We start from the raw sequence: 23,482 nt of genomic DNA, 5'->3' as shown, positions 1-23,482 counted from the left end.
TGGAATATCCTCTTCTATACAGCCTTCCATCTATAATGGTGTAACGAGTGATTTGATACATCAACTTTCGAGCCTCGGTCCGTTCTTCCGAAAGGATGCTGGTCTTGAGATATTCAACTATCGGAGTCATCAAGGTAGGCTCGGAATTGATCATACACACGTCCTCCTGCTCTGGCTCGTCAATACTAGGTGTCGAGAGGTGTTCAATTGGCACGACACTCAGTTCGTCATTCTCAGTAGAGGTATTGAGTTTGGCCAAGGCATCCGCATTCGAGTTCTGTTCTCGGGGGACCTGTTCTATCGCATAAAACTCAAAATGTTCCAATGTTGATTTTGCCTTTTCTAAGTAAGCTGCCATTCTCGTACCACGAGCTTGGTATTCTCCCAAAATTTGGTTAAACACTAGCTGGGAGTTGCTGTAGCAATGTATTGCTTTAGCTTTGAGCTCATTGGCTATAAGAAGTCCCGCCAGTAAAGCCTCGTACTCAGCCTCGTTATTTGACGCGTTGAAGTCAAATTTCAAGGCAGAGTGAAATCTGCTTCCTGCAGGAGTGATCAAATTTACTCCTGCCCCCGATCCGTTTTCATTAGATGACCCATCGATGTAAAGTTTCCACAGCTCATGGGCCGGGGTTATAACTTCATCGTTGTTCATGCTAGTATATTCCACTATGAAGTCTGCCAAGGCTTGCCCCCTAATGGTCGTCCTTGGATGATAGGTGATCTCGAATTGCCCGAGTTCAACGACCCATTTAAGAAGTTGACCTGAAGCTTCTGGTTTGGACAAGACTTGTCTTAGTGGTTGATCAGTTAGCACATGGATGGGGTGCGCTTAAAAATAGGGTCGAAGTTTTCGAGATGAGTGAATTAGGCTGAGAGCTAGCTTCTCCATCAAGGGATATCTTGATTCTGCCCCCAGTAACCTTTTACTGATGTAATACACGGGCCTTTGCACTTTTTCTTCCTCTCGTACGAGTACCGCACTTATGGCATGCTCGGTCATAGCAAGATACAAGTACAGAACTTCTCCCGTAATAGGTTTTGACAAGATAGGGGGCTCTGCGAGGTGTTTCTTGAGTTACAGAAAAGACAACTCGCATTCCTCTATCCATTCAAATTTCTTGCCTCCCCTCAACAGGTTGAAAAACGGAAGAAAATGGTCTGCAGATTTTGATATAAACCTACTTAGTGCGCCATCCTGCCCGTCAAACTCTGGACATCTTTATGTCTTCGAGGTGAAGGCATATCGATCAGGGCCTGGATCTTGTCTGGATTATCTTTTATTCCTTGAGCATTTACAATGAAACCCATGAATTTTCCTGAAGATACTCCGAAAGAGCACTTCTGAGGGTTAAGCTTCATGTTATATTTCCGGAGCACGGCAAAGCATTCTTCGAGGTCATCAACATGGTTATTGTTAAGTTGAGACTTGACAAACATATCGTCAACATAAACTTCCATGTTGTTCCCTGTTTTCTCGGAGAACATCATGTTCACGAGCCGCTGGTAAGTGGCTCTAGCATTTTTGAGCCCGAATGGCATGACGTTATAACAATATAACCCTTTATCTGTTATGAATCTCATGTGTTCCTGGTCAGGGGCATGCATGGCAATCTAGTTATATCCAGAATAGGCATCCATGAATGACATTAGTTCGTGCCCTGCCGTGGCATCCACGAGCTGGTCAATTCGTGGTAAAGGAAAGAAGTCCTTAGGACAGGCCTTGTTGAGGTTCGAGTAGTCAATGCAGTTTCGCCACGTCCCATTAGGCTTCGGGACCAGTACCGGATTGGATACCCAATCGGGGGAAAAAGCATCCCTAATGAATCGGTTTGCCTTTAACCTGTCAAATTCCTCTTTTAGGGCCTTTTTCCTATCGTCATCCAGTTGTCTTCGCTTTTTTTGCTTCGGTGGGAAGCTTTTATCGATATTTAGCACGTGGCTCACTATATTTGGACTTATTCCTACCATGTCCGAATGTGATCACGTGAAGACATCCTGGTTTTTCTTCAAAAAGCAAAGTAATTGATATTTAGTATCTTCATGGAGGTTTTTCCCGACCTATACCATTTTTGGGGGGTCTGATTCTTTGAGCTCTTCCAATGGTTCGAGATCAGCTCTTTCCTCCACTCTTAGGTCAATTTCTTCATCTAACTCCAAGATTTTCCCGTCTTTATTCTGAATAACGACGAGCGCTTGTGCGCTAGCCTGCTTCTTTCCTCTTATGAAAATGCTATAGCATTCCCTCCCTGCCAACTGGTCTCCTTTCAATGTCCCGATGCCACTAGAAGTTGGGAACTTGATGGCCAAATGCCTTATAGACGAGACTGCCCCCAGCCCTACTAAGGCGAGTCTGCCGAGCAGCACGTTGTAAGCTGATGGCAGGTCCACTACTATAAACTCCAACATCTTGGTCGTTGAGACTGGGTAGTCTCCCAAGGTTACAGGGAGTTCAATGGACCTCATACAGGCAATCCCCTCTCCTGAAAAACCGTACAATGTCGTTGCACAAGCTTTTAGGTCTCGAAGCGCGAGTCCCATCTTTTCTAAGGTGGCCTTATAGAGAATGTTCACTGAGCTCCCATTATCAATGAGGACTCGGTGAACTCTCTTATTCATGAGCTGGAGAGTAATGACCAGTGGGTCATTGTGGGGAAACTGAACATGGGATGCATCGTCTTCAGTAAAGGTTATCGGCTAAGATTCAATCTTTTGACACTTTGGGGCTCTAGGTTCGGGTTCATAAGGGGACCTGTCCCCAGTTTTTAGCTCATTCACGTATCGCTTTTGGGCATTCTTGCCCGTCCCTGTCAGATGAGGCCCTCCCGAGATGGTTATCACATCTTCCCTATCAATTGGAGGGGGCTTATCTTCTTCTCTAGCTCGGGAATTATTGTTTTGAGCAGGCTGTGGCGTAGCTGCCCTCTGGCTAGTAGAAGCTTGATTATTATTCTGGTTCCTGACATACTGTCTGAAGTATCCTCTCGAGATCAGTCCTTCGATCTCGTCCTTCAGCTGCCTGCATTCATCAGTAGTGTGCTTAATATCTCTTTGAAATCGACAGTACTTGCTGGAGTCTCTCTTGGACTTCTGATTTCTCATGGGGTCTGGACGCCTGAAAGGGACCTGGTTTTCATTCGCCAGGTATATATTCTCCCGAGACTCATTGAGCTCGCTGTACACTTTGTACACGGAGAAATATCTTTCCCCTTTTGCCTCGGGGATACTTATTTCATTCTTCTTCCTTTTAGAAGGGTTTTCTGTAGGGGATTTTGAGGCTGATGGGTTTGCTGAGGCTGAGGCAGAGTTTATGTTTATCGTTGTAGTAATGGGCTGAGAGGTCATATTCAGCGTTGACCTCGCCTCCTCTACATTGACAAACCTCTAAGCTCGCCTATTAAACTCGGTTAAGGACCTCACAGGCTTTCTCTGCATATCATCCCAGAGGGGACTTCCCGGCATTACCCTAACTTGGATGGCCATTAGATGACCGCTGTCGTCCACATCCCGAGCTCAGGCGACCTCCAGATTAAACCTTGTAAGGTATCTCTTCAACGTTTCACCTGGCTGTTGTCGAACGTTGGTCAGGGTCGATGTTTCAGGTCTTACCCCGATCATGGCTCTAAACTGCTTTTTGAAATCCTTTGATAGTTGATCCCAAGAAGTGATTGAATGTCTCTTATACTTCTCAAACTAGTTTTTTGCTGGTCCTGTAAGTGATGCTGGAAATAACATGCATCTGAGCTCGTATCCCACATTACTTGCTCTCATTATGGTGTTAAATGTACTCAGATGACTGTATGGGTCGGACTTCCCTTCAAAAGGCGGGACATGAGGAATCTGAAACCCTTAAGGAAAAGGAGTGTTGGAAATATGGGTAGCGAATGGTTCGAGCTCCTCATTAGAATCCTCATCTCGACTCCGACCTCGCTCATTCTGCAAGAGCCTAAATGCCCTTTCCAGCTGATCAATTTTTTCTTGAACTGGGTTCGTAGTGGTCTCGCCTCAAATTGGCTATCATTGATCACAATTCCAGGCTCGCATCTTCCCAGGGGATCTTTGCGCCCATTTAGGCGATCTCTCAAGTCTGGGTTCAATGGATTACCACTACCCCAATTCTTATTCAGGTGCTCCTGCAGGTCGGAGCGATTCCTATGGTTTCCAGTATTTCTCCGTCCTTGATCATACATGCTGACTGATCTGGTGCCCCCTGAGTCGTCGCTAGAGAGGCTTGCCGCATGATTGTTCCGAGATGGATTTCTATCATGCTGCCTCGTCTCTGCAGTGCGAGACTGAGACATTTGGCTTCTCATAGGCTGGGTGCCTCTCCCGTTCCCTGATAGCTTCTCTATTTCCTTGTTTCCGTTCTGCTCGTCCCTCCTCATCACCCTAAGCTGGTTGAGCGTTCCTTTGAGGTGGTGAGGGGTATCTTATAGGCGACGAAGGGAATCGTATGGCTGACGGTGGCTGCCACCCATTTCAGGGTTTGGATGGTCCCGAGTTCGCCTGTGCTGACTCGGTAACATTTTGCGTGTTACCAGGAATCTGAGTCCGAGCCTCTGCAGGGGCTCGATTATTCCCAGTTTCTGCTGGTAACTCGGCAATTGAGTTGACCAGAGCCCTAGCCCGAGTATTCCTTCGGGGTCTCGAGGGAGCAGGTTGTTTTGCTGGTGGCGGAGGTTGTTCCGTTCTTCTTGTGGAAACGTTTTTCAAAGGTCGTCCACGAGGTCTGCGGGGAGGAACATGAACGTCCCGTGGAGGTGGGTCTTGGTTCTCCTGTGGAGGTTGTGGCTGAGTCGCCTGTGCATCCGCAACTAACCTAGCCAACTCTTCGTTCCGCTTCTTGGCCTCAGCCAGCTTTTTTTTAACTGTCGATTTTCAAGTTCTACAATGAGGACGTACCGCTCAGGATTATAGTACATATCCTCATCGCCCCTGGGAGTCGGAGGCGCTAGAGGTCCTCGAGAATCGGAGGATTCACTTCTCTCTTCAAGTTCACGATTTGTCATCGACTGCTTCCCAGGGCGCCGTGGATAGTTTTCTTCAGGAATATTCTGATCATTCGCGGCCATAGCTAATCAGGAATTGTATTGCTTAAGGCTCTCAATGAAAGCACCAAATCGTTGACGCCGTTTTTTGTCAACTTAAAACGTAGAGCAATTAAACAACAAGAACTATGACACAGATGAATAATATAGAATAACAGCAAGAATTTTACGTGGTTCAGCAATTAACTCTGCCTAGTCCACGAGTCAATTTTATTTCAGGAAATTCTTCAGGGATGAAATCTCCAGAAATTCCCTCCAGATCTCAAAAATCTGTCCCCTCTAAGTGCTCATGATCTATCTATTTATAGAGGGTTCTCAGAGTTCGTTCCCACATATTTCGGGAAGATACTCTTATTCATTAATGGGAATAATGACATTAAATTATGTAACTCCTATATACAAGGAAACGTCCCCTGAAGACCAGGAGGCATATAACAGACTAGCTAATATCCCTTTAATGTAGGGAAGTTACAACAATAAATATCTTTAAATGCATAGAGCGCGTCTCATCGGATGACCCATTACACCGTTCGAGATCGGTAATTGGTATCATATCGGACCAGGTCTTTAGGTAAATTATGAGCTAGCCACCTTACCCCAAGATCATCTCGGAGCAAGTAAAAACCATCGAGGCCGTTACATTCCGAGCTTATACCCATGCCAAGCTCGGGCTTCCTGATCCGAAGACACCCGACAATGGATATACTCCAATGCTATGACTTTCAAGCTTAGAAAGAACTTCGAGGTTACATATCTTCGAGGTTGCCACCTTGCTTCGAGGGTTTGGCACCTGGACCACGAACATGCACTTTAAATATCACGAGCTCACACCTGACGAATCCAGCTTTCGAGGTCACAATCTCAGGTCTCGAAATCTGGGTGTAACAATTAACATTAATAAAAAATGATTTAAAATAATTAAAAATATTTTCCCATCGATTTAAAATATAAGTTTTTTTTTTAAAAAAAAAAGTGAAGGAAAAAATAAGTTTTAATTATTTTGATTAATTTTTAAATGTTAAATGATTTTTTTATTATTTTGAAAAAAATAAAGAAGTGAAAATAATTTAAAATTTAAAATATAAGTAAAACTCTATATTTTTCTTTCACTTTTCTATTATTTCTCGAAATGATAAAAAAAACACAAGTACAAAAGTGCAACATTATAATAATATTGAGTATATTTACGGCATAAAAAAATTGAGTATAAAATAATAACATTTTAGAAACATTAAGTATATTTATCATTAAAAAAAATTGAGTATAAAAGTTCAAAATTTTAAAAATATTAAATATATTAGCTGCAATTTATTCTATTAAAAAAATATTCTAAAAAATATATAAAAAATTGTCGAAATAACCGCGAAGAGCGATTCTATTGCCTAATTAATAAATATAATTTTGAGTTTTATGAAGTGTTAGTAAGAAAAATGTGTTTGACTGCTTCATATGTATATATGTTCTTGTTGTGGTCAATTAATAAAGTACTTCTAAGATTTTGTCTAATAACTTTTCGAATAATTAAGTAATTATGTTTAATTTAGATGTGTTGTCTTTCTGTACAAAAATAATTAATTATGTAGAAGTGCAACAAATCTGTTTTTTATTTGTTAACTCAAAATCTTTGTTTCTTCTTCATTACTGAGCATGTGAGGTTCGATTATAATAATAATACAAGTGGGAGAAGAAAAAAATATTTAAAGATGATTCAATAAAAGGAGGACTTTGAACCCGACGTGAATCGAACACGCAACCTTCTGATCTGGAGTCAGACGCGCTACCATTGCGCCACGGATCCACTTTTTGTTACATTTTCTATTTATAAGTATTTATTTTAATTCTGTTATTTATTTCTTCTAGACGTTCCCATACTTTTTTTTTTTTTTAATCTGAAGTTCCCGTATTTGTCTTTAATTCATTATTTCTGTACACAGTGTCGAAAGCTTCTTCTAAAGGAATTGATGGTAAATTATATTATATTAAGGCCTTGCCAGACCATAATGACAGTCGTCTTTTTCCCTAGAATAACTACTACTCAAGGGAGGAAAGGTTCAGAAGAAGTGTAAAAGTTTCCAAAAAGAATGTGGTGGCAATGGCGGATCAAACATTAACAGAAATACAATCATTTTCTACTGAGTTTAGTTAGTTTTGGGTGGTTAGTCTGGGGTTGTATTTTGTTTAGTCTTGGCTTCCCATGGCCTATATATTTATATATATAGGCACCCCTTCGGTGCAACCAGAGTACTATTTCGCTACTTAAATAATTAATTTTTTTTTTTTTTTATGATAGTGTACATTGTTGTCATTTACGACATCCTGCAAATTTTCAAAAAATTTCGAATAGTTTACGGTGCCAAAAACAAGGTTGTTGCACGCATGTCTATTTTTTGTATGTGCGTGTAAAATTCAACTGTTTGAACCTTGTTTTCGGCACTGTAAACTATTCGAAATTTTTTGAAAATTTGCAGGATGTCTTTAAATGACAACAATGTACACTGTCATAAAAAAATTAAAATTTTTTTTATTTAAGTATCGGCTAGTCTACCGAGTTCCCAAGATGTAAGTATCGGCTAGTCTGTAGGGTAAGCTAGTAACGAACAAGTCAAAGAACTCAAATAATACAATCAGTTAGAATACTAACCACTCAGAATTGAGATTGACTTGACTTGTGGTGCAACTATATGATATGACTAGAATAGATAATAACGACATGTTTACTTATCCTATCTACTGTCAATATCGGTCTAGTCCAATGTAACAAATACATCCGGTCTTATCTATTTTGCTAATGTTCTGGAACGAACATAACACTACAATGTGTAAGTAGATCATATCGTAGATTGACAAGTCAGTGTAAATCCTGTACACTATCTAATCTTAGGACTAACTTATGTTTGAACATATAATCATATTTATATTCCACTGTGATTACGTCACTTTAAATATGATTAGCTATATGTTCGATATTCAATAGAAGTTTATATTAATCAATAATCAAGAAAATAAAACATGTGAGCAAAGTGATTGACCAAGTAAAATATTAATTTATCTTCTGTTGACCCTCAAATTAGCCAACGACACGAAATCAAATATACGACAGGAAATAGCATGACGCTTGAAAAGATAATTTAATGGAAACAAAAAAACACCAAGAATTATAGTGGTTCGGCCCCAGTAATTGGTAATGACCTACGTCCACTTTGTGATATTGTTATTATAGAATCCTAAAGTTGTAATCAAAGAACTAGGGTGCCTGAGTTTCACAAACCTTAGGCGTAATACAATCAGATGGAAACCACTCACCTTAGCTCATTTTCTCTCAATCTTAAGTAAAAAAGCTAAAATGAATCCCAGCCTCCATTCCTTGAGCTATTTCATGTGTATTTATAGGCTCAAGGAGGGTTATATATGATAACGTGTCATATCTTATCCTTAATAACCGCGTATCAAGAATAATTATGAAGAGATATTAAAATGCAGTTAATATTAGATTACAGCCTAAGAAGGAAATAAATCGGGCTTCACGACCAGCCTGGTCGTGACAAACATTAACACCGACAAGGAGGAGTGCCTCTGGTCGATAGCCGAACAACACCTCTGCCTTTTAATTCTGCCACGTATCAATCTATGTGTAAGTAATCCTTGCCACGTCATCAATGACCTTTTTGGGTAAACATTTGCCCCCCAAGTTTATTTATTGTGACCAACAATAAGTAAACTTAGGAAACTAACCTTTCGTATACCCCACGAAATCTGTCAGAACCGCCCATGTCTTCTCGAAAAATGTGACCAATCTTATCTAATCAGGTCCTTTCAGTTTCCCAAAAGTGTGTCTGACGTCTATTCCACTTCCCCATACTTAGAAAAAAGTAACTCGTGATTGCCTCTTTTATCGTGCCTTGGTCTTCATAAATAATCCTCAAGTTAACATTTTTACCTTTTACTTGCCTTTGCCTTCTTGAATAACACTGAAGAACTCGCGCCCCAGAGCCCAGAAACTTTCAGACATCTATACTCGGACGCCCGATAGCTCTCATCTCTGGACTTCAATCTTTACCTAAGTAAGTTTTATGAACTTTTTTGTCCTTTTAGTTGCTATTCGAAACTGCCTTATATGTGTTTTTATCTCTGAACTCCTTTATGTTCTTGGTCGAAAATATACGGGGATCATTTGCATGTTGACAAATGATTAATAGGGTAGTGAAATATTGTTTCGTATGAGTTATGAGCCAATTTGGTAGTCGAGATTGTAGATTTAGGGCGTAAAATCGAAGTAAAAATTCGATTTTTAAGCTAGGTGAAAAACTGGGTTTTTCCCGCCCCTTCGGAGTCGAAAAAGCTTTTTGCCAAAAAATTTATTACTTCTGCTTTTTAATCTATTTTTCAAACTGCTCGTATAGAACTTAGTGTTTCTGTTAGAATGCTGCTGGTCGTATACGCGAGCAACGCTATTCCAACTTTCAACACAAGCTTTTAAGCTGTGCGTTTTATCTCCTCCTTTCTCTGTTCGCAGATTTCATGCAAGATCTGTGGGGAGGAGAAAGACCTATCGACGATGACTTATTGGCTCAGCTACTTGAGAACGAGGAGCAACCATCATCGCTAATACCTGACATTCCCTTTTCTCGTGCCACTTCAAACACTCCATTCGTCCTTATCCAAAATATGGCTCGAGCAAAAACTACGACCCACAAAAAGAAAACTCCCAATCCTTAAAACAGCCTGCTCCTCGGGCCGAAGTTCCCTCGACTAGTGGTCGAGCAGAAAATATCCCTGACCCCAATATCCAAGCTCATGATCAGCCCTGAAATGCCATTCAACCAGATGTTGAATAGCATGTTGTCTCTGAAAGCTGAGTGACGATCAGGATTATCGCCAACTACATCAAGAAATATGGACTCACGGGGGTGACATTAGTTCGACCCAACCAAGAGCAATGGGCGAACCTGCCCGGAGGTGCCTTCAGCGCCTGGTCGAGATACCATATTGAGGCAAGGACTACCTTGCCTCTTCATTCAATCTTCCAAGGGGTGGCCAACTATTTCGGAGTCGCCCCTTTCCAAATAACTCCCAATGGGTATAGAATGCTTGCAATACTCTATATCCTTTACAACCACAGAAAATGGCCTGTGCCAACTCCTCATGAGGTTAACTATTTGTTCGACATCAAATCCAACCCCAACCAAGAAGGTACGGGGTTCTTTCACTTTTGTCACTAGGAGACTGGGCGCACCTTCTTGACTGGACCACTCACATATCGAATGTGGGGAGGTACCAGCAAGAGTATTTCCTTATGACCGACATGATCGCGAACAATCTGGCCTTTGCTCAAGGAGGTAAAGCCTTTGTATCACTAGTTGTTAATCTTTTAAAGCTTTTCAGGCCCATGGCTACGACCAGACCCTGTTAGGAGTGTGTCCTAAAAGCATGTAAAGACATTTGCTTTTTTGTGAGTAAATAAATACAATGGTTTATTATTATTGTTATATTTAGATTGTGAAATTATTGTTTGAATAATTTTGTAAATATTAGAAAAATTCCATATTCATTATTGATGATGTGATCTTGCATTAGTACGAGAGAATTAAGATCACATGAATGAAAAAAACTAGTCAACAAAAACAAATTAAAGTTATGGAATTCTTTAATTGGAGTTGTAAGTACGGTTTACTGAGTATCATAATGATACAAGTAATCTAGATTCAGATTATTGATGTGGTAAGACATCTTGGTAAAGGTGCTTTATATAATATGATTATATATGACAAGGACCGATATGAATTAAAGTCTTTATCCAAAAACCATTTAACAATAAAGACTTGTAATTCATATCATAACTGATGATCATTTATAGATCAACCTAAATTCTGAGTGTTCATGAACTCTTGTTCATGTTTATTAAATCTTTTGATTCATTCGTTAAGGTCTCTTCAAAGAATGAGGCTAATGACTTTTGTTTTGGAGATTTAATATCATGGATGGCTGGGAACATGTATCAACAATACAGAATCTAATCTTACCTAACAGATCGTATATTAGTTCCCTTAAGGGTTAATTTTGGAATTGAATGATTTTGAGCTTAAATCTATAATTAGATTATAGATTAATTATTCACTAGTGAATTGATAAACGAGTTTTAGGCTCATTTATGGTCTAAGTTTTTAGGCTATTTTTCATTAGTTAGGATTATTTATTTCGGAATTATGTTCGTTTGTTCATGTTTCAGGGTGATTAATGCTAAAGTGATACAAATAGTGAAAAGGAGTGAAAGTGGAACAAAATTGGGACGGATTTGTGGACTTTTGGGTTCTGTAAGTAGCGCTACAGCGCTACTAAGGGAGCGCCGTAGCGCTAGGAAGGATTTCTGAAGAGTTGACGTTCCTGACTTTAGCGCTTCAGTGCTACAACAACAGCGCTACGGCGCTTGGACGCAGTTTTCAGGAAGTTCGGCTCTGACTTTAGCGCTACAGCGCTACGATAAGGGCGCTACAGCGCTGGTGCCCAGATTTCTTTTCATTCTGTTTCTGACTTTAGCGCTATAGCGCTACAATACCAGCGCTACAACGCTGATGACGCGATTTTCACATATCTGATCACTTTTTGATGGGCAATTCGATCCTTTCACTCGGAACTTGGTAGGGATTTTTGAAAAACATAGTTTGCGACTGGAAGGGGTCTGAAGAGAGAGACGACGACTGAGAGTGGAGAATACCATTGGAGGATCCATTCTTGTGTTTTTCATCATCTATCTTCAATTTTTTTATGTTTGTAATTGAATTCTATGATTGCTAGAATGAATATTATGGGCTAATTTCTCCTTTAGGGCTATTATGTTAATCTTTTGGAAACCCTTTTTATGGATTAATGCAGAATTCATGTTCTTCTTCATCTCTTTCAATTCCTTACAATCCGTGTTACTTGTGCAATTATTGATTGATCACCTCTAAATGTTATTTCACGAATCAAATTGAAATCTGAAAAGTGAAATTTGATATGCTTTGATTGTTTGGATGCAAACTCAATTTAGAACGAAGGTATCTAAATTGTTTGCCTATTTTTCTGAGTTGCGTGTTTAATGCCTTCTTCATGATTCAACTTTACCATAGAAATATAGGAAGTTGTCATTTAGATTGGATTTTGTAAATCTTAACCAGATTATGAATTGTTTTTCCAACCTGTTCTTGAATAGGGAGAAGGGAATATAATTCTTGCACTAGGAAATAAAAGGGTGGAAAACAGAGGATCATATTTGTCCTAATTTCATTCTCTCTGATATTTTGTTTGAATTTTCATTGTGCTTCGTTAGTATTCTTCTTTGTTTGAAATCTTTGAAATTGTTTAATCAAATAGAATTAAAAAAATTGATTGATTGGTAATTGATAAATCAGTCCTTGAGGACGATACTTGGTTTTTACCATATTATTACAAATTGCGACTGTGTGCACTTGCATAGCAAAAATTTTGCAACATGAATTAATGGTACTTAAGGAATAAGAAGTAAATTAGAAAGGTAAAATGGTAATTCTTCCATTCTAATTTATGAACTAATTAATTAGAGGGTTGAATTATTGTGAGATGGTTATATCAATGGACGACTTAAGAAAAGATTTCTGTAAAAGTATATCTATAACATAAATAGTGCAATTTTGAATTTATAGTGGAGTAATATCAGAATTAATAAATTAACTATTATAATTAAAGAGTTTAATTATTTAGTTTCAATTTATTGGAGCTTAATGTTATAGGTCCATGGTCCCCGAAATGGCTCAAACAAACACTGACAAAGGTAAATACAAAAAAAATGGGCAAAAAGGACTTATGTGATAAGTAAAATATTTTTCTATATATCAAACATAATTATGTGTAATTAATTAATTATTTGATTTAAAAAAAATATAATTAATTTTGAATTAATTTATTTTTGGGGATTTTTGGTATTTAAATAACAATAAAAATTAGGAAAAATCACATGCCATCACTGGCATGTGGTACACGTGTAGCATAGTGCACAGTCACTGTGCTACATGCATAAGAGACTGAGCAGTTTCTTGGTTCTATAATTTTAGTTATTTAAATATTAAATAAATAATAAAATATTGTAATATGATTAAAATATTATTATTTAAACAAAAATTTGATAACTGATTAGTTATTTTCAAATTGTTTAAAATAACTAAGATTTTATTTTAATATATTGGATATATTAAATATAGGATATCCGTTTTTCAGAGCGTAACTTTTCAGGGATAGAAAAATATCTAGAAATCTCTCTCAGAGAAAGAGAATAGTGATACATACAAAAGTCACTGTCCTTTTTCAGATCTCATGTGTTGAGAACATCTGATAAATAGATTTTTCCTGTTATTTTGTATAGCGAGCCCACACTCGTTCTTTGTGTGCTGAGAACATTTTGGAAGATCTTGGTGTGAGATCTCAAGGATTTAGCCATACAAAAAGATAGCAGCAAGGAAGGACCTGAGGTAATTTTTCTATTCATGTCCTTGATTCAATATATATATGCATGTGAAGAAGTAGATCTAGAAATCTTATGGGATTAAATTAACAATTTGATTCTTGTTCCGCTGCGTATAATCTCTGATTTGATCAATAAAAAACAACAGACCCCACTCCAGACATGGAGTTGAGATCAGCCCTCTTGGCAGTATTACTGACATGGATAAAAGCGTCAAACATCTGGTCACAGAGGCTAACTTTTGGCTGGTCGGCCTTTTGGCCCCTCATCAGAACATGAGGGAGTCAACAGCGGGGAGTGCTACTGGCGGAGAAGTTCCTGAGCAGCACCCGAACGTGGAACAAACTCCTCCGAGGAGGGCCACCGGAGTAATAATCAGGGAACCTTCCAGCACCCTGCGGGCTGCCGCTCCCCCTGCCCCAAAGGGAAAAGGGAAAAAGAAAGCCACCGAACCCCTCGAGCCCCTCAACGAATCTTCGGATGAGAACGATACTGATCTCTCGCTTTTAGATAGCTTGCCAATTCCTTGTCTCTTATTTGACGGGGATGGCAATTTTAAGTACGCTCCAAATTTAGATTCATCCTTCTTCATGCCAGAGAGTGAGTATAAGACTAGTAGAGTTTATAATGTAGCAACCAGTAATGATAGCTCGAGTATTTCACTTACAATTTTTTCAGTTTATTTTCCTGACATAACATACTTAATTGTTTATATTGTCTCACTGCTAGAATGTTTGCTTCTGTTTCAGATATGGAATCTGAGTGCGTGTTCGACATATACAGTGCCCCTGATGCTCCCGCAGCTCCCTCGAGCAAAAAGAAAGCAAGCAAGAGGCATCCTGGGGAAAGCAGTAAAATGCCTCAGGCTAAGAAGCCTCACACTGTAGGCCTCCCAGAGGACAGACCCTCAGCCAATGCAACACCACCCCCTTCTCCTCACGAGCAGCAGACACCCCCTGCTCCTGCCGGGTCGACTCCATCTCCAGCAGCCCCAATTGACCAGATTCAGCAGGCTGGTCCTACTTCCACCGGGGACGACATAACAAGTCGTGCCTTCAGATCGGTCAAAGACATGTTTGCAAAAATTGTGAAGCACGACCGCTACCGAGAGGCGATGGCTGCGACTGAGACAATGGATGTTGACCAGATCCTAACCCGCGCTTTAAATGAATTTGCCAGTGTAAGTTATATTTTCCTGTGGAGATGACTTCTTGTATACTTTACAATCAATCTAATCTTTGCTCTGACCGCAAGCATTTCTAACCCTTACCGCCGGTTGGCTACGCTCGGGTACTGTCACCAAGCAGTCTAAATCCTTGGAGCAACAACATGCTGACGAACTCAAAGCTGCTGAAGCGAAATATGCTGAACAGCTTGTGGCGATGCTCGAGGAGAAGAACAAATTTGCTGGGGAGTTGAAGGAGAAGAAAAATTCTCTGGATAAAGTCGTCGAGTAGAGGGACCAGTTCAAATATTCTAACCGCATTAACTACCGCGAGGCCAAATAGCTCGAGCAGGAGTTGATCTCGAGCAGATAGGAGACTACAACCTTGGAGGGTCGGATCGAGAAGCTTGAGAAAGCCAATGCCAGCAATTTGGAAAGGTACAAGAGTGCCACAAGTAAGTGTTTGTATGACTTCTGGAAACACAACCAAGGGGTGGACTTCAGCTACCTTCCCGAGCGTGCAAGGAAAGCTGAGATAGCCCGCTGTGTGGCTCGACTGGCAGAAGAGGAGAGGGCAAGGGTACCTGCCTCGCCCGAAATGTCCTTGGCAACTGGCATGGACGGGGTGGACAATGACGCTAGAGATGTCGTCGACCAGGACACCCCCCAGGATCCTCCAGCCTCTTAGTCTTTTGCCTTGTTTATCTTTAAATCTTTTAATTACGCGACTTACTGGTCGTGATGTAAAGACTAATTTTTATTGCTGCATGGGCAGCTATTTTCCTTTTAATCAGACAATTACATCCGAGCAGCTCTGCTTGTGGTGTAAAGTAATTCGTTTTTGATACTATAACATCTTTTTATTTTATTATAATATCTGTTCGCATTACTGAACTTAGCATAGCACTTTGGTTTGATTTAACAAAATAACAAAATTTTGAAAAATACTCTAAGTACCCTAGCATGCTTTCACTTATTTTGCTCATGTGTTTACATACCTTTTAATGATATGCTTTGCTTACTTGTACCTTATATGCCCCTCAAGTGATCGAGGAGGTTTAGGTCCTTGGTCACTTGCCTTGACCAGAACCTGTTCGAACATTACTGCTCGTAACAATATAATTAGAATTATAATACAGCAAAGCAACACACGTAATGAGCAAATACTTGTAATAAATACAATAATTGCCGAGAAATGACTGGCTGTGCACAGTCCCTTATATTTCTCGTAATATATGGTCGAAACATGACTGTATGAGTGATCAATAAGATCTTACACTTATAAGCGATCGGTCACATAAGATGACCAACCCTTTTTCAAAACTTGTAAAAAGTAAAATTAATACAAGCCAATTCTTTAAGAAGAATTGTTTATTGGTAATACTTGCACAGGTGTTCCCCATTCCAATAGCGAGGAATGAGATCTCCGTTTAAGCGTGCAAGTTTATAGGTGCTGGGTGAAGGACTTCTTCAATCTGGTATGGGCCTTCCCAATTGGGTCCGAGTACTCCAGCAGCTTGGTCGCGGGTGTTTAGAAAAACTATTTGGAGTACAAGATCTCCAACATTGAACTTTCTTTCTCACACTTTAGAATTGAAATACTGGGCAACCTTCTGCTGGTTCTCATCTACTCAGAGTTGGGCTTGTTCACGTTTCTCATCGATTGAGTCCAGGGATTCCATTAACAGCTGGCTGTTCAAATCTTGATCGTACGTTATTCGGTGAAGCGAAGTGGTTCTAACTCAGCAGGCAACATATCTTCATAACCATAAGCCAAAGAGAATGGAGTATGACCTGTTGCTGTTCGGTGGGAAGTTCTGTACGACCAGAGTACTTCAGGCAATTGTTCTGGCCACGCCCCCTTAGCTTCTTCTAGCCTTTTCTTCAGTGTATCCTTCAGAATTTTGTTAACTGCTTCAACTTGTCCATTTGCCTGGGGATGAGCAACTAAAAGAGAAGCTTTTGATAATACCGTGTCGCTTGCAGAAGTCCGTGAATAAATCACTATCAAATTGGGTGCCATTATCCGAGACAATCTTCCTTGGCAATCCATAATGAAAAATGATGTTTTTGATCACAAAATCCAGCACCTTCTTGGTCTTTATGGTCGCAAGCAGTTCAGCTTCGACCTATTTGGTGAAATAGTCGATGGCAACCACAGCATATTTGACACTGCCTTTTCCCGTGGGTAAAGATCCGATAAGGTCGATCCCCCAAACTGCAAATGGCCAAGGGCTTTGCATCTATTTAAGCTCATTGGGGGCTACTCGTGGGATTTTGGAGAACCTCTGGCATTTATCACACTTTGCACGAATTCCATTGAGTCTTCATTCATCATTGACCAGAAATATCCTTGCCTTAGGATATTTTTTGACAAACTCTGCCCCCAGCGTGGTCTCCACAAAAACCTTCGTGCACCTCTTTCATAAATTCTCTGGCTTTCTCTTTTGTAATACATCTGAGGAGTGGCATTGAGTATCCCCTTCGGTACAGGATTCCATCGACCAGGATATACCTAGCAGCTTGCCACTGAAAGGTACTGGCTTTGTTTCTGTCCATTGGTAACACACTATTTGTTAGATACTCTACATATGGTGCCATCCATGTATCCGCCATCTGGATCACCAGAGTGGTCTCTGTTGTTTGGATGCTTGGTACGGATAGTCGTTCCACTAGCACTATGTTCAGAGTATCAGCATCCTTCGCACTTGCTAATTTTGCCAAAGCGTCCACGTTGGAATTCTGATCACGAGACACTTGCTGGAGACTATATTTGTCGAACTAAGCCAATAGATCCTTCGTTTTGTTCAGATAGCCAATAGATCCTTCGTTTTGTTCAGATAGGCAACCATCTTTAAACCTCGCGCCTGGTACTCTCCTGTGACTTGATTCACCACCAGCTGAGAATCACTATAGATGTTGAGCGCTTTTATATTCATATCTTTGGCTAACCGCAATCCAGCGAGTAATGCTTCATACTCGGCCTCATTGTAGTCATGTCCATCTCTGAATTGTGGCTGACTATGGTGCGACCAGCTATTCACCTTGTTGCCTCCTTGGGCTGGCATTTCCCGAGCGTTAAGGGGAGGCTTGTGCTAGTCGGTGGGTCCCCATGCATTGTTATGCTGTGGGGGGCCCCTGACCGTAGAGCCTGTCTCGGAGTTCCTCCTATTGGCGGAAGGATGCTGCCCCCTGCTCGGTAGATTTGGATTTTCATCCCCTGGGCGTCTAGGATTGTGGGGCGGTTGCCTGGCCCTATTCTGCCTCGGGCGCGGGGTATTGCCTCGACCAGCCTAAGATGGAGGCTGCTTCTCAGTATCCCTAGGTGGGACATCATCCTGAGCCACAGGCGGCTACTCCGGCCTTTGAGGGCTTACTGGCTGGAGTGGAGGAATAGGATTGGGACCCCTTTGAGGTGGCCCGTTTGGTGGCTGGTCTGGCTGGGAGGCTGACGCAGTCTGATTCCTAGCCTGCTAGATGGCTGCTTCAAGGGCGGCCATGGCATCCCTCTGTCGACGATCCATCTCAACCTACCGCTCGCTCAGCTTCTAACATTGGCGTTCTATTTCTCTTTTCTGCGACGCCATTATCTCTACAACATTCTCTTGATTGGCCCTCAGATTGGCCAACTCATCCTGCAACACCCCCAGTGTTGCCTTCAAGGTTTCAGAATCTAACTCCTCCTCATCAAACTCCAAATGTGGTTCATCCTCAGCCACATTTGGGGGAGGAGGCTAGGATGATGAAGCGTCGGCGGCCTGTCCGGTCTTCTTGGAAATTTTCGCCATTGGATTCTTTCACAAGCTCTCGACGAAAGCACCAGAATGTTGACCCTCAAATTATCCAACGACACAGAGTCAAATATGTAACGACCCAAAATCACTAATATGGCTTAAGGGCCTTGATTAGTGCGCTGGGAAGGCATAATTGGCTTAGGTGTGAATTTATTGATTTAATGCATGATTATATGTAAGCATGCTTGTATGATTATATGAATGTAAATGTGGTTAAATGTTATATTTTTGAGAACCACATTATTATGTGGGTAGATTTGCAGTGTGCGACTTGAGACGATCCTAGGGAGCTAGATAACGGGAAAAGTCACAACGGGGCTTAATATTTGACTTTGGATAAGTCAGGGGTATTTTAGGTATCGGGTAATTATTTAGACTATCGGGTTATGGAAATAAATATATGGAGATATATTTGGGGATAGGAAGCTTAGACGGGAGTATTGGAGAAATCTACTGTTTTGCCCTTGGGGACGTTTCCGGTACCCCGAGCCTTGGGATTGACTTAACTGGCTAAGATTAGACTAAGTTAATGAAAAGTAGAAGAATAAACACACAAACAGACCTTCTCAGCTCTTCTCTTCCTTCTCTTTCTTCTCTTTTCTCTTTCAAGAAACCACTGGAAACTAAGGGAAACTCAACTGGAAAATTATGTATTTGAGCTGAATTCATGAAGGTTTAGCCTAGTTCAGACTAAGGGTCACTCAACCAAGATTAAGGTAAGAGTTGAGTTATGTTTTTGGGTGCTAGAACTCTGAGTTTTTGGCTGAATATTAAGGTGTTTATGATTTTGATGTTTAAGGGCTGAATTGAAGCTGTGTGCTTGGGTTTTAACTCAGAGGTTGTCAAGGAAATGGTTCAGCGAAGGAGGTAAGCTTCAATTCATAATTTAGAAGTTAAAATTTGAGTTTTGCATGACTGGTTTTGGAGTTTTGAGTTGCTGGATTTCAGAAATCAAAATGGAATTTTAGTAGGTTTTTAAGCTGGATTTCTGTTGGATTATGCTGTTAGAATCATGTTAAAAGTTTTGTGATTAATGGGTTTTGAATTAGGGTGCTTTGGGATGGTTTTGAATGAGGTTAGGATGCTATAAATGGTGGCTTTTCTGGGCACGAAGGGTAGGGCCGCGGCTCTGTTTTAGAGCGCTGCGTCCTTATGAAGCAAGAGAGCCAGGGAGGCTCGGCCAAAGGAGAGTGCCGCGGTGCGTGTCTGCTTACTGGGGGGCTTGGGCTCTGTTTTAGGGGCAGGCCGCGGCTAGGTTTCAAGGGCCGCAACCCTTAGGTGCAGTTCTGATCTTTTGGGGATTTTAAGTGCAGGAATTTAACCTAGGGTGCTCAGGATCAATTTCACCACCGTGCTTGGTGGAATTTGATGTCCCAGAGCTAGTATTGTACCCGAAAACCTTTATTTGAATATTAATGGAATCCTTTACCTTGGTTTTGACTAGGTGTTAAAGCTAGGGCTTGGGAAATGGATCGTGCTCGAGGGACGTCGCTCGTAGTTAGTGAACGTAGAAATTAAAGGTAAGAAAACTGCACCCGGTTGTGTAATTGTAATGGGACTAAGGGTTCCCTAATATGTATGCTTTGAAAGGATGGTATTATGCCATGTAAATAGTAAACCAACGGCCTAAGAGTGCCAAGGTTAAACTAGCGCACAGGGCGCGGCTCGGCCACTGGTAGCCGAGGACAGCTTATTATGCACTGAGCTTGGTTTAAGCGGGCCAAAGTCAGTGGGGTAAACAGAGGGTGCGGCCTAAGTTGTCAGCCCTACTTATCATGTAACTTGATTGTTATTAATGCTTAGTTGTATCTTTGATTCTGAATACGTGCTATGTGGTTAATATGAGTATTGAGTGTTTGTTCATGTTCAAAGGATTATTCATCTGTTATTGTTGTTTGTGATGCATATTATGTTTTCTTGTTGGGCCTTGGCTCACAAGTGCTACGTGGTGCAGGTAAAGGCAAGGGAAAACTCGATCAGCCTTGACTAGGAGAGCTCTACGAGCTGAATGTACATGACCAGCTGCTCTGCCGCCACGGTTGAGGAGAAAGCAAGAACAGGGGAACCAGAAACGTCTGTTTTGCCTTAGAATGGCTGATGGTTGTCTGTATTTTGGAGATTCTGTAAACCAACTTTTAAACATTGTTTCTTTTTGGGATCCCATGTGTAAAACTGTTTAATTATATAAAATGTATCTTTTGAGACCAAAACCCTTTTTAACCCTAGCACACTCATGGTTAGTGACATATTTTAACTAAATGACTTGGTTAGCAAGTCCTGCACCTTTATAAATACACAGTGTAGCGGTCTTGGCTATCCAGGGCATAACAAAATATACGACAGGAAATAGCACGATGCTTGAAAAGATAATCTAATGGAAAGGAAAAAACACCAAGAATTATAGTGGTTCGGCCCCAGTGATTGGTAATGACCTACGTCCACTTTGTGATATTGTTATTATAGAATCCTAAAGTTGTGATCAAAGAACTAGGGTTCCTGAGTTTCACAAACCTTAGGCGTAATACATTCAGATGGTAACCACTCACCTTAGCTCGTTTTCTCTCAATCTTAAGTAAAAAAGCTAAAATGAATCTCAGCCTCCATTCCTTGAGCTATTTCATGTGTATTTATAGGCTCAAGGAGGGTTACATATGATAATGTGTCATATCTTATCCTTAATAACCGCGTCTCAAGAATAATTATGAAGAGATATTAAAATGCAGTTAATATTAGATTACAACCTAAGAAGGAAATATTATGAAGAGATATTAAAATGCAGAAACTCAGAATTCTTTCTACAAATCACATATAATATCACGCCCATCCAAGGACACTCCTGCCTTCTAAGGTGTCAAATTTCCACAGAGAATACACCACAATACCATCGTCCTAGACGATCACAAACCCCTATTCAAGTAATCCCTTGAAAGCTCTGTTCATCTAATTCATCAAAGCAATTTGACATTAATCAAATCCTTGAAATATAATACAGCATTTCCTAGTGCTCTTATCTGATAAAAACACAGCCTTTGCACATCCTTTTCCCCTGATCCCTAACTGGTACTAACCAGATCAAAGTTTAACTCTTGAGAATTCCTTCTCACTCAGTATCTAAGCCTCGAGTTCTTACAACCCTACTAAGCCATTCAATACAATGCCCTCAATTCAACTCTATCCTTGGCACTAATCAAACCACCATTTTATCTCTTTATATTACAGAAATCCCGGCTAATCCCCTGAAAACACATTCAGGAACTCACAGACTAGTCCAACCTGTCCTGATCCCACTCACACAAACTAAGTGGTATCCACCACACTAGTTAAGAGTTCTATGCATCTCTCTGCCATAAAACTCTAGCTCTCTATATAGACGTCATCACCATACCAAAGCTATGCACAACGCCAACTGCCTCAAGGCTTTCTATTCTCAGATCACACCCAAGCCAGTCATAACCAGCTTTATCAATATCACTGATGAGTCATTTCCATAACCCAACTTATTTCTTAAGTCACCAATACAGCATCATTTTCCCTTCGCAACATGACCATGTGATCAGCATATCCACTTTATGCCTCTTTATATGCAACAAACAAAGGAACAGCATGGTACCAAAACCAATAAGCACAACTCATAAATAAAAACTAGAAAACTGACCTGCCACTCCTGAGGAGCTAATCTCAGTCTCAGACTCTGACTGTTCTGGAATAAACACTCGAGTTGGAATCGGGCTGTCTATCCTCTTTTGCTCAAGCTCTCTTAGCCTTGGGCAATCCTTTTTGAAATGCCCAACCATGTCACATAAGAAACATGCTTTTGCTCGGCATTCTCCCAGATGACGCCTCTTGCACCAGGTGCATACTATATCAGTCTTCTAGCTTTTCTTCTTGCTCGCTCCAATAAATGGAGATACCACTATCTGAGCTCCATGCTCCATGGCACTCTTTTCCTCATCTCTGATGCTCTCAACAGCAAGAGCCCTCTCTACCACCTGAGCATAGGTAGAGACTTCATGCACTGGGGCAACTCTAATGCCCTGAGCTATTCCAGGATTCAATCCTTGAACAAAATTTTCCTTCCGAGCTATATCTATGGGTACCACGTCTAAAGCAAACTTGGTCAACCCACTAAATCTGTTAACATACTCGGTTACTGATGCCTTTCCCTGAACAAGATTCAGAAACTCATTCTTGTTGGCAGTCTTGGCCACATCACATTAATACTTTTCATTAAACAACTGCCTAAATTCTTTCCAGTCCATCACAGCTGTGTCTTGTGTCTGGGATATCACTTCCCACCACGTTCGGGAATCATCCCGCAGTACAAATGTTGCACAGATCACCCTATCGTGACCTACCAGCCCCATACTGTCAAGAATGGAACTAATCATGCCCATCCATTGCTCAGCTCTAAATGGATCTAGGCCTCCCTAAAAAACAGGAGGGTAATACTTCTGGAATCTTCCACAGAGAAATTCCCATCTGCTCTCAACCCTAGGCTGAGCCAAACCTGGTGCAACACCTGGCACAACATAGGAAGAGGTGCTCCCCAATAGATTCTGCTGTTGCCTCAAACACCTGATCTCTTCCTCATGCCTCTGCAATCTTGATTGCAAATCTGTGACTATTTGTTGAAAACCCTGAGGGGCAGATGAAGAACTCAACCCCTGGCTGAAACTCCCAGCCTCTGTATAACCACCACCAGGCTTCATATCTGCCTTGGCTATAAACCTGCTCCGCAGTCAATAACTTGACCCATTAAACACGATGAGCATATCATGAGTTTTCCCCCACGGGATCAATCTTACCACACCACATTCACAAATCACGGTAGTGCTATAAACAATTCCATGGCATTCATACATCAATCAAAATCCCTGCTCTTCCAACATTCACACCATGCCTCAACTCAAGCATGCAAATATCACAATTATGTAATCATGGAGCAGGTAATCAAATGATCATATTCATAAATATGTTCACAGAGCATATAATCAAATAGTCA

General features: G+C 40.8%; 1 non-coding gene across 1 annotated transcript; it reads right to left on the bottom strand.

Moving 5' to 3' along the window:
* Positions 1–6,774: 6,774 nt before the first annotated feature.
* TRNAW-CCA (transfer RNA tryptophan (anticodon CCA)) lies at positions 6,775–6,846 on the bottom strand. Its single transcript has one exon. It is a non-coding gene; the product is annotated as a tRNA-Trp (tRNA).
* Between the last annotated feature and the right edge of the window lie 16,636 nt (positions 6,847–23,482).

Source organism: Humulus lupulus, chromosome 3 (assembly GCF_963169125.1).
Source record: "Humulus lupulus chromosome 3, drHumLupu1.1, whole genome shotgun sequence".
Classification (NCBI taxonomy): domain Eukaryota; kingdom Viridiplantae; phylum Streptophyta; class Magnoliopsida; order Rosales; family Cannabaceae; genus Humulus; species Humulus lupulus.
The sequence above is the reverse complement of the archived record's forward strand: the minus strand, read 5'-3'. Positions and strand labels throughout refer to the sequence as shown.